The sequence below is a fragment of the Phocoena phocoena genome, chromosome 17 (genome assembly GCF_963924675.1).
Source record: "Phocoena phocoena chromosome 17, mPhoPho1.1, whole genome shotgun sequence".
Lineage (NCBI taxonomy): Eukaryota > Metazoa > Chordata > Mammalia > Artiodactyla > Phocoenidae > Phocoena > Phocoena phocoena.
Window position 1 is genome coordinate 17,090,993 of NC_089235.1, and position 12,254 is coordinate 17,103,246.

Consider the following 12,254-nt stretch of genomic DNA (forward strand, 5'->3'; position numbering starts at 1 on the left):
AAGGATTAAGTGAGATACGTTTAAACCTGAGTGTGTTGGACCTTCTTCAGTAGCCACCTTTCTTGGCCTAAAGAAACTCAGAAGGGAGTCCCAACTCTAAATACACTGTCACGGCCTGCATTCTTTTTAAAAGGGTGTTTCAAGCTACTTTGTTTCCTGTAACTGTGCAGTCTGTCTCTATCTCGTGCCTGTTGAGGAGCCCATGGGTCGGCAACCCAGAGAGCCCAGTGATGTTATTATTTAAGTTCATCCCGTCTTTACCTCGACATGAAGGTAGGGAGAGTTCTGGATGTCCATTCGGTGGCCTCCCCGAGGAGGAACTAGGCACAGTTCTCTAGATGACAGGGAGAGCAGGCCAAAGAAAGGAAGCCAGAGTAGGAATAGCGCCCCCGTGGGAAGCTAGAGATACGGCTGCCACCGACGAGGCTTTTCCTTCAAACCCAGGAAAGCGGGGTTTGGGGGCTGACGACGGCCCCCAAGCGGAGCTGGAGGTGCTCGGAAGAAAGTCAGATCCTCTCTGCTCTCCTAGTTATCCCCGCGCTCTTTCCCCGGGATGATGCTCCGGGTCCCATTACTCAGGAGCTGTCTCTCCTCGCCCCAGTTTCCCGGGTCGAGTTGCGGGCCAGGGTCAGGGGCGTGTGGGGCGGGCGGGGGGAGAACCTAGCAACCGAGAGCAGAAGGGCCCAGGGAATCCCACGAAGCCGCCCGAGCGCATCCCGGTGGGGCGCCCCGGGCTTTCCCCGTCGCCCTGTCCGCGGGGCCCGCGGGGCCGCGGACCCTCCCGCTCCGCAGAGCGGCAGCCGCCGAGGGAAGCAGGTGGGTGTGCAGCCGGGCCCGGGCAGCTGGGAGCGGCGGGCGCGCGGGAGGAGTGGGAAGCGCCCGCCAAGGTGTGGGCGGCGCCCTCTCGCCCGCGACCCGGTCTCCGGGGCGCTCCCCCAGCTCGAGCGTATAGCTCCCGCGCCGCCAGGCCGAGCCCGGGCGTCCCCGGCGGTGCCCGGCCGGCCGCGAAGCCCCGCCACCCCGGCCGCCGCCCACCTCCAGAGCTGCTAGCGCCCAGGAAGAGGAAGAGAAGGAGGCGGCGGCGGCCGTCGCTCCAGCCCGCGGGTGCGCGGAGCGCGGGAGGAGGCGGAGCGCGAGGCGGGGTGGCCGCGGGCCGGTGTGCGCGCCCAAGCCGGCGCCCCCGAGCGCCCCGCCTCGCCTCCCGCGCCCAGCCTCTCCCCGGCTCCGCCACAGACACACACCCACCAAGCACCCACCGCCCTCCGCCCCCGCCGGCCACCGCCGCCGCCGCACCGCGGGCAACCCGAGCGAGCGGCAACTCCCCGGCTGGCGCGGCTCGCCTTCCCGGCTCCTTCCGCGCTGCGAGCTCAGCCTCGCTCGATTTTTCCTTTTCTATCCCAGCCCTCTCTTGTCTGGGCGGCGGCGGCGGCGGCAGGGGGATGGGGGCCCGCGAGGGGAAGGGGGTGAAGATCGATGAAGATTATTGTTCTTTTTAAGGATGCCTTAGCTTCCTCCCGCCGCCTCTCCTTTGAGCCTTCCTACTACAGACCGTGAACCAGAGTCAGGGATGTAAAGAGAGGGGTGAAAAAAAAAAACCCAAAAAAATACCAAAAAAAAAAAAAAAAACCAAAAACGCCAGGAGCTCCAGCCAGCCGGGGAGACCCTCCTCTCCGTGGAGGGGAGGGGGATTTCCAGCGACAGATCATTGGCGAAGGGCACCGTCGCGGGGAGAGGAGCCCCGGAGGGAGCGGGGAATCCCACAGCCCTTTGTGGTGCCCGAGCCCGTGCCGCCTGCAGAGCGGGGTCGGTGGGAGCTAGGTAAGTGGCGGGGGCATTGCTGCTCCCCGAAGGGGTCTTCCTTTAAGAATGAATCATCGCGGGCAGCCTAGCCAGACTTGAGTTGCTAAAGGAATTGCAAACTGCCATATGGCACCGAGTGGACTTACACACAAAGCTGACTTAGCCCTGAGAGGGTTATTAATGCAAGACTCCATCCCCGTGGGGAAGGCGCTCAAGTGTTAGCCCCTGAAAAGCTTCTGAGCAGTCTGCCTGGGAAGGGATGGGAGATGTTATTTCTAGGAGATGAGCTCTTGTTGCCTTCTGTTCATTTGTTGGTAAATGCCACACTCACATGCACACACTTGTGGGACCGGATTCGGGGAGTGTGATGTCTCTGATGTATGAACAGTCCTCAGAACACAGAGACGTGCATGCATTCTGTTCTCCGAGCGGCGCACGGTCTCCGTTCTGTGTAGCACAGGGTTCCTGAGAGAGAGAATGAGTCTCTAAGGAAAGAGCTTCATGGCTGTTTCCAACACACTCTGCTTAGGGGACCTGGGAATACAACTGCCCTGAATGGCACCAAAAGACACCGACCATTTGCCTCGTCGTTTGCTTCCAGTGCTTAATGACCATTTTCAAAATAGTATGCTACCATCCATTTTCTCGAATTATGAGCATCTTTGTGTATTCATTCATAAAAATTTTCAGTGTGCACTATGCAAAGACATGCCATGTATACATCATTTATGACCGCACAATTGTTATAATGATAGATTACACTGGAAAATTTAAGATGCACCAGATACACACTGGGTTCATTTCATGCAGGTTCAGCATTCCTTCTAATCAAGTTATGCAATAATGTCAGTATTTTAAATAGTATTTCACAGTTCTGTTTTTGCATTGATGGGTTTTGGAATTTTGTTGGAAATCTGATTTTTTAAGCTCAGCTCAAAGGAAAAGTCAGGATTTGTTATTGTTTTTAAATATGTAGTATTGTGTGGGACAGGGGTCTCTTGGTTTATTTACCAAAAAACATCAGTCGAGATAATCACATTTCATAGAACAAGAGAAAGATAAATTCCAGTCAGAAATCTAAAGTCTAACTTGTCGGTACTGAATAACTTACAGGAAAGATTTTGAAAAAGAGGGTATCATTAAAAAAATTATGTAGGTATAAAATAAAGTTTTACTTTATTTCACTCTTTAGAGGTGTGTGTGTGTGTGTGTGTGTGTGTGTGTGTAACTATAAAGTTGTACAAAGCTTACTTGTCATACATGAATAAGCTCTACGGACATCTGTACTCGAGAGTTCTTGGTTCTTAAATTAATCAGAACTTAAACAGTTCAGTAATTGGGTGCACTGTACATGTGTCTGTGCATTTAATTGCTTCTAGAGGTGGTGTCTTTAACGTAAGGCATAACTACGTGATTACTTACTTGTTTGGCTACAGTTCTGAGAATTTGGAGGACCCAATGTATAAACACCTTTTCCCCCACTGAATGAAAAGTAACTTCCTCACCTAAAAGAGTTAATATGCCTCCACCAAGCAAATACTGTACTCCTCTCCCTCATGCTGTCAGATTCAGACCAGTTATTCATCACAAATAGAATTGTGTCTAATGTACTCCCTTTTTTTTTTTTCTGGCACAACTCAGACTCTTGGAGAAAGGAGTGAATCACTTGGCAGTTCTCTTTGCATTCTTCCTCCTTTTAACCTGCACCTTGCCCTCTCGTGTTAGTGTTCCCAAATCTCTCTCATACACAAATATACACACAGCTTCCAGAAAATAACTCCATTGCCTGCCACTTTGAGAATGCTAGTTTCTCTCTTTTCTTTTGCTCCTGTGTTTTTCTAAGTAGACTCAATCCGTGCATCTGTCGAAACTATTTCCAGTCTCACTTGTCTCCACATCCCACAGTTCAGTTTTCCAGGCATACGTGTTTGCTGAATATTCAGATGGGATTAGTGAAAATTATTACCTTAGCCAATCTTTTCTGTTTGGCTTTTAAAGTTTCCTTGTTGATGCCTTGGAGCAACTGTGAACATGAACTCGCCCTTCTAATTTCCAGTATGGTAGCAAAAGTGAGACTGCTAGCGAAACAAAATGACAGGGTAGGCTTTCAGTCACATTCTTGGCAACTTTAAAAGCAGGTCTAAAAAAAAAAAAAAAAAAGCATGTCTGTCCAGGTTTCTTGCATACCTACCTGTGTATCTGTGGAAACTATTCTTTACGCATTGAACATTTTTTTTCTTGAATTTATATCTGGCATTTTGAAATGGTGTTCAAAGAGAGACTGGTGTATGTGTATGTATGTACATAGTAAGTATATATAGACACATAATTAATTAAGGCAGATTCAGGAAGAGGATCATGAAAATTTGTCCCAGTCTAGGCATTGAGGAATTATTAGAAGACAGTAATAATAATAACTTTTATTAAAATGTTTAAAAATTAAAGCATTATTATTATAAACATACACACATATACATATGTGTATGTGTACATATATGTGTGTGTTACGAAAGTAAACCAAATTTCTGGTAAAAATTGGAAATCTACAAGATAATTTCATTCCGATCTAATGTATTTTTTCTTGATAAATTATAAGGAAGTAATTAGTTCCTTGAAATTTGCTATCCCTTAGAGAGACTAATTCCTAAGAAGCGTCGTAAGAAGCATCATTAAAGTTGATAGGACATCTCCTCATGAACATTTTAAGGTAAATATATAAGGTTAAGACTTCCCATTTTCTTCAGAATGTGATATTACTTGAAGTTTGCTTATATTTGTCAAGTGGATTTTACAAAAAACTCTGATGCCTATTATTTTCATAAGGGCTTCAGAGGAGTAGAGAATACACATGCATTGTATGTGATATTTTTTAAGTTCAGCGTATTTTTTAAGGTAAGAGTTTATAGCCTTGTTACTCCCGAAGTGATAAAATAAACTTTATAAAGCAGCACAGCCTTCACATTTTTCGTCATATACTACATGTATCTTTGTACTTTGGATCTATAGTCCATTCTTGTTCATTGCTTATTTCCTCCTTGAGCTTCTAAAATACGTATTCCCACCAACTCTTCACCAAAACTCCAGGTTGTCTGGCAGAAGGTCAAGTGTGTAAGGCTTGGTGCTCCTTGGCCTGTGTAAGCCAAATCCTACTGTATTATCTTTAAGGGAAAAGTGCCTGTTCCTGTAGGTTGAATTGTACCTATCTGTGCTGTCTGATTTAATGCCATGTATCCACTCACTAACTTATTCATTAATTCATTTAATACTCATTATGTATAAGAAGAAGAGTGCTTGATTAGAATGTAGCAAACACAAAAGAGATAGAAGACATAGTCCTTGCCCCCCAAGGATTTTTACAGTATAGAGAGTAAAACTTGAATAACTAATTGAAGAATTGTGTATATGGTTCAAAATCAGGGCTCTCTCGCATACATACGTGCATTTCACAATTTCATACTTAATAAATAATTAATTAAGGCAGATTCATGAAAATTTGTCAGTCTAGGCATTGGGGAATTATTAGAAGACAACAATAATAATAATAACCTTTACTAAAATTTTTAAAAATTTAAATTAAATTAAAGCATTATTATTATAAATAACATTTATATTATTATTTATGTCAATAAAATAAATTTATTTTCATTATTATTATTGTAACACATAGTTGAGCCAGCCACTTTTTAGTGTTTTAAAAATGCTAAATATTTTCATTCTCACAACCACCCTATGAGGCAGCTATCGCTAATACTGTTATATAGACATAAAAGTTGAATTACAGAGACTTTTCTTGTCTAAAGTCACATAGGAAGTAAATGGTACATTCAAGCTTGAACCCAGGCATCCTGGCTTCACTTAACCACTATGATATTAAACATTAAGAAGTGTGATCTCCGGCAGAATGAGAAATGATGTTTTCAGCTCCTAGATTTATTTGGAGCTATATCCTCCCATTAAGGGTTACCATAGTTATTATGACAGGGAATGCTTGGAAAAGACCAAAAATAGGGACTTCATTTTAAATAGGAGAAACCCCCCAAACTTTCATTATGAATTTGAAATAAGAGGGTAGTTTAGAGGCTGATTTTTAAAAGATGGGTGGAATTTTATCAGAATGCTAGAGCATTAGGAAATACTGCCTTTACAGTGACCAAAGACTAACACTGGGCAAGACACATGATCTGACTGGACAATTTCTATGGTAGTTTATTTTATACTCAGTTTCAGTTTTTTTTTAAAAATGTGAATTATTTTGAATATAGTATTATAAATATTTTAAATTTATTTTTTAGAATTAAATATTCGTATATTGAAAGGAAGTTATTCGTTTTGCAATATAATTTTCTTTTACCCCTGTCCCCACTTTTTCTTCTGTAAAATGTACCCCCAATATATTGGAAATTGGAATATAGTCACTTAACAGGTTTACTTTATTTGTTTAAATTTTTAAAATTTTATTTATTTATAAATTTTAAAAAATTAATTAATTAATAAATTAATTTTGGGGCTTTCTCTAGTTGTGGCGAGCGTGGGCTACTCTTTGTTATGGTGCACAGGCTTCTCATTGCGGTGGCTTCTCTTGTTGTGGAGCACGGGCTCTCGGCGTGTGGGCTTCAGTAGTTGTGGAACGTGGGCTCAGTAGTTGTGGAACGTGGGCTCAGCAGTTGTGTCTCGCGGGCTCTAGAGTGCAGGCTCATTAGTTGTGGCGCACGGGCTTAGTTGCTTCCAGGCATGTGGCATCTTCCCGGATCAGGGCTTGAACCCATGTCCCCTGCATTGGGAGGCGGATTCTTAACCACTGTGCCACCAGGGAAGCCCAACAGGTTTACTTTCTAGTATATTGTCTAGAGTGCATTTATTTCACTAAGTGATAAATAACTATAATAAAACCATGAAAACATAAATCATAAGCTGAGTTTTTCATCAAGAAAAGTTTTTATAAGATTTAAAGTAAAGTTCTTTCGAAATATCAACTGCTTCTGTTTATATGAAAAATACCATCATTAAATTTGGAAGATAAACTGGCCAAGTATTGCCTGCAGGATGCCATCCAATCCAATCTTTAGATACAGCCTCATGATCGATTGACATTTTAATTTCTCTCACAGATGTTAGGTCTCATAGGCCCAGTTGCATTGTATTATAGACAACTCTCAACCTACAACTGGCTTGGAGCATAAAGGTTGATTTTAAAAGTTTGGGTTTTTTGAAACTTGTAATACATTTATAGAAACAGTACTTTAGAGGATGCTTCGGTGTCCAGACCAATCCACAAATACCCTATGAATCGATAATATACCTGAAGTACAGTACGCTTAGTACTAAAAACACAGCCATTATGTATAGCAATATTCCCGGGGAATAATTTGACTTAAATATTACTTATTTACTGCTGCTTCTATGCAGGGTTCTTTCAGGATACAGAGGTGAACACATTACTGCCTGGCCCAACAAGGAGGAGAGAAAATTGAGTTTGTACGTAACCGACTCTGACATTAGGCAGAATGAAGAAAGCTTTATAATATTGGTACAGGCAAAATGTTGAATAATTGATTCAGAGTTCTATGGAGAGAGCCAGGGACTGCATACCTCTCAGGATTCTCATTTGTTATTTCATCCTTAAGGTATCTACTGAGCTGCTTCTCTGTGTCAAGCCCTAAGCGAGGTGTTGGGGACACAAATACGAATAAGACTTCATACATTCACAGCCTACACATGTAGACACATAAATCATAACAAAATGCCTTAAAAGCTATCGGTGGAGCAGGATGGCAGTTCAGCTGAGTAGTTGCCTAACAAAAGCATCCCAAGAGTAAAAAAAAACAGGATTTCTTTGAATTCCTAGATGCATGTAGCTGTGATTCTCTACTCAGTCAGACCCAATGCCCCCTTTTTCTCAAGCAGTGTTTTGTAATATCCCTTTTACTTTCCTGAAATGATATTACAGATCGTGTAACCTGTCTACACATGTAATATTTCAAAAATCAATATAAATTCTCTATCTGTAATAGAAGAAATAAAAGGAAAGCAGCTTATGAAAATTGCAAGTATATCAGTATGTGTACGCTCAGGTGTACTACAGTAAAAGGTGTCATAAAGCAGTCAGATGCTTGCTACTTGAAATGCATGAATTTGGACTTCAGAGAAAACATTCAACTGAATGTCAATGACACTTTTGTATATTTGGCATTTTGAAATAAGAACAAAGTAAATATGTTCATTGAGTGTGACAGCTACAGTTGCAAACAGATGTGGGTGTGTTGTATTAGTGAGTCAGTTAACGTGAGCAGTGCTACAGTGGGTGATGTGACTTTCCAAAATGGTGAGCAAATCCTGGTGAAGTTCCCAGTATGGCAGTTACATTCCTGGAACATTCCTATGTAAAAATATTTTGTGTACAACAAGGTTAGAATCTAGTCACAGATTATAATAAGGAAGTTTTTCATTTACTTATGTGTCTGATGAAAGTGTAAAAATAATGGAGGACACAGAATTTCTACCCACGTTGTAGGGTTTCTTGCATTCCTGGGCCTTGCCTTCCAAATACTTAACGATTTTAGAAGCCTCCGTCAGAAGGACTGGATTAATCTCCTTCAGCAGCACTGATTATGGCTATATTCTCCTACAGAAGGAAGCCACTGTAATTCTAATGCATAATCGGGCTATTTTGAAAAATCAGACTTCTCTTAAGTTTTTAGCCAGACGGGAAGTTTAGAGGCTGACTAAATAATAAACAAAATAAGCAGCAACAAAATTCAACCCCTTAGATTTCTAAGCACTAGAAACAAAGTAATAGTAGGTACCATATGCAAAGCTGACTACTCTGATCATAACTGTCAGCGTTTTATTTTCTACGTGGGAGTGTCAGACAAGACTTCACAGTGGAAGTGACAGCTAAGCTAATTTTTAAGAGATGAGTCAGCGGCCTCCAGGCTAAAAAGGAGGCAGATGGATAACATTCTAGGCAGAGGGAACAGCATTTGCAAAGCAGTGTCGTAAAAAGGGCTTGGCTGTTCATTGGGGCTCAACGTTGGCAGTTGTAGAGAAGTGATGACAGCTAAGACTGAAGAACTTGGGGATTAAATGTGAAAGGTGTTGTATGCCTTGCAAAGCCCCTTGGATTTTATCCTGTAGGACAGGCAGTGGAGGTCAACTGCAGTTTTAAATAGAGTGATGTGGTCCACTTTTACTGGGGGACAGTCTCTGAGCTAGCATGAGGAAGAGGGACTATAAGAGGAAAAGAGATTGATGCCTGGGAGACGAGCTGGGAGACTGCTGAGGACTACAGGTAGGATAAGGTCCAGGACTTAACTTTAAAAGGAATGGTGAAGAAGCGGAGAAGGGTTTGGATACTCTGTAGCAAGCAGTTGTAAATAAAGTGTCTCCCAGTCATCCAGCTCCCATCACAGCACACTTGAAGCCTTTCTTCTTCAAAGGTCACTGTATTAGTTAAGGTAACTTGAGCTTCTGTAATAAACCTCCATTTTGCAGTAATTGATAGAGTAGAAGATTATTTTTGGCTCATATGAGAGTCCATTGTGTGTGTTCCGTGCAGTGATTCGGGGACCCAGATTCTTTCAGTCTACACTAGGGACTTGGAGTTCTTTGCATCTAGCTGGCAGCTGTGGAAGAGAATGAGCACAGAGAAGGCACATCCAAGAGGTGACACACCTTGATGCCATTCACATTCTGTTAGTGAGATGATCACATCACTCTGTCTAAATACATAGAGGGGAATATGTAACCCCTGGCTGGGCAGGAGCTCCCTAGCAACATTCCTATATCATGAAAGGGGAAGCACAGATTTTGCTAAACAGCTATTTGGATCGTATTCTGCCTCTGTGGCTACATGTAGGAAAACCTCAGCCCCAGGAGACTACCTGAATCCTTCTTGGTCGCTGCATCCATTTCAACGTCCAGGTTCTGTGGGTAATAATGCTAAACCCCTCCTCCCCAATTAAATCTGTATATGGCCCCTCCTTGTCCAGAAACCTTTATACTTAAAAGGCAGGTTACTGGCCTCCTGTTCTGCAATGATGGATCGAGTTTAGAATAATTGCATTCAAAATTCCCATTTGGAAGAGGGAAGAATGGGAGGCATCGGGCTTCCCTGGTGGCGCAGTGGTTGAGAGTCCGCCTGCCGATGCAGGGGACACGGGTTTGTGGCCCGGTCCGGGAGGATCCCACATGCCGCGGAGCGGCTGGGTCCGTGAGCCGTGGCCACCGAGCCTGTGCGTCCGGAGCCTGCGCTCCGCAACGGGAGAGGCCACAACAGTGAGAGGCCCGCGTACCGCAAAAAAAAAAAAAAAAAAAAAAGAATGGGAGGCATAAAGCAGTCATTGGCCCATAATGTGAAAGAAATCCCATTACACATTGCTAAAGACCTCCTGCTCTGGCAGTAGGGGGCATTCCTCTATTAGACTCTGGTTTTGCTGTCTTGGAAGAACTCCTTTGTTCATTGTTCTCTGTAGCCCTGGTCACCTTCTGGAAGGTCCTTCCTTGTCCATTACTCTCCATGGCCACATTCAAAATGGGTGTTGAGAAGTATATCCTTCTTGGGAGTTATATTACTTTCCCAGCCAGCTTCTTGCTGGTATAAGATTGGATGCCTTGAGGTTGTTTGTTTGTTTGTTTGTTTGTTTTTGGCTGTGTTGGGTCTTCATTGCTGCATACGGGCTTTCTCTAGTTGCGGTGAGCTAGGGCTACTCTTAGTTGTGGTGTGCAGGCTTCTCATTGCAGTGGCTTCTCTTGCTATGGAGCACGGCCTCTAGGCACACGGGCTTCAGTAGTTGTGGCTTGCGGGCTCTAGAGTGCAGGCTCAGTAGTTGTGGCGTACAGGCTTAGTTGCTATGAGGCATGTGGGATCTTCCTCGACCAGGGTTTGAACCTGTGTCCCCTGCATTGGCAGGCGGATTCTCAACCACTGCACCACCAGGGAAGCCCCAAGGTTGTTTTATACTCGCTAGAAATTAGGCTCCTAGTTTCTTTGACAATACAATTCCCTCAAAATCTTCATAGGTTTCTTATCTATTTTCTGTCAGTTACCACTGCCTACCATGTAAGTTGTTTCCTATTGATAATTCTTGAACCTCCCTCATTTCTTTGCTCATGTCTCAACCACCTGTGTCTCAAGTGGTTATTTTGGGGTCATCTGAAATGATAGGCTTGGGTGGTTAGGTAACTTCATTAATCAGATCTTTGCTACAAGGCTGAGTCCCTTTTCTAACTGGGAAGTCTTAATGGACATTTGTTATTCAGAGCCTTTTTCAGTGTCATTCCTCACCATTAGGGTCCCTGAAGCAGGGGCTTGTTCCAGCTTTGTAGTCTTATATTTCTAGAGTTTGGCTGTTTGCCCTTATTTCTGTTCTCAAACTAGCCAGTTCTTTCATGAGTTCATCCATTATCTTGGGATACCTTGATATAGGCGGTGAGGGGCAACCATCACATACTAGCATTCTGGCTCTTTCCAACCATTTCCTCTAGAGCTGTAGACCTGCCCTCTAAGTTATCCCAGTTTTGCCAGGGCATAACAGGGTTCCGGGTCTCTGGTCGTTTTTTCCTCGGCAATGGCCAGCAGCACATAATCAGATTTTTGTTAAGGCAGCGCCCACTTCAAGGTGTCAATTTCAGAATAAGTTAGGTTGATGCTAGCTGCTGTAATGAACTAAATTATTAGTGGCTAAACATAATAAATATTTCTCACCCGCGTAACAGTCAAATGGAGGGAGAGCAACAGTGAGCATTGAAAAGACATTGACTTCTTAAACCTCCTGGCTCATATGTGACAACACTTCTGCTTATAGTCTACTGATGGCAACTTAGTCAGATGGCTCACCTGGGTGCAGGGGGCACTGGGAAATGTCATCCCAGCATCCCCAGAACGTCTCAGTGACAACTCTTTCTTACAAAATTGAAACCTAAGTTTAGGTAGACAATTACCTGTTCCCTGCTACCGTCATCTTCCTCCAGAATAAACTAGGGGGAAAGGGTTTGAACTGCATTCACTCACTAGTTCATCCACGCTATTGATGGCATCTCCCCCATCTCACTCCTGTCCTGTCTTTGGCTTTTGACCCAGGCTTCTGGGACTGCCACACATTTTCCTTCGTTCTCTAAATCATCCCTGGTATAAGGCTCTTGTAGATTACAGACTCTGGCTGAGTGCTTTGGGATAAAGGATGGTAATTATACTGTAGACAAGAAACTAATTCTAATTGAATGTTAGATGTCACTGCTCTTAGAAATGTATTTACCACTTCTTACCACGGGGGTTTGCTCACCGGCCCGGTTCTCTCTGGGGCCCAGATACCAGCCATTTGCTAGGCCTTCCTCTTGCTCTAGACGCTTCCTCACATCTCTTCATCTAAAATTTTCCCTGTATCCTTTCCCAAGGTGCCAGTGGACTTGGTGTGTAAGTCCACAAGGGGATTTGCCTGGAAGAGCCGAAAAGTCCA

General features: G+C 43.7%; 1 protein-coding gene across 1 annotated transcript in view; it reads left to right on the forward strand.

Annotated features, from left to right (window-relative positions):
• Window positions 1-1,720: 1,720 nt before the first annotated feature.
• Window positions 1,721-12,254, forward strand: part of KCNB2 (potassium voltage-gated channel subfamily B member 2) — a 390,753-nt gene continuing 380,219 nt past the window's right edge. Inside the window, exon 1 of the mRNA XM_065895391.1 lies at window positions 1,721-1,818. The gene's annotated coding sequence lies outside the window, so the exon portion shown is untranslated. The remainder of the gene's footprint in view (window positions 1,819-12,254) is intronic.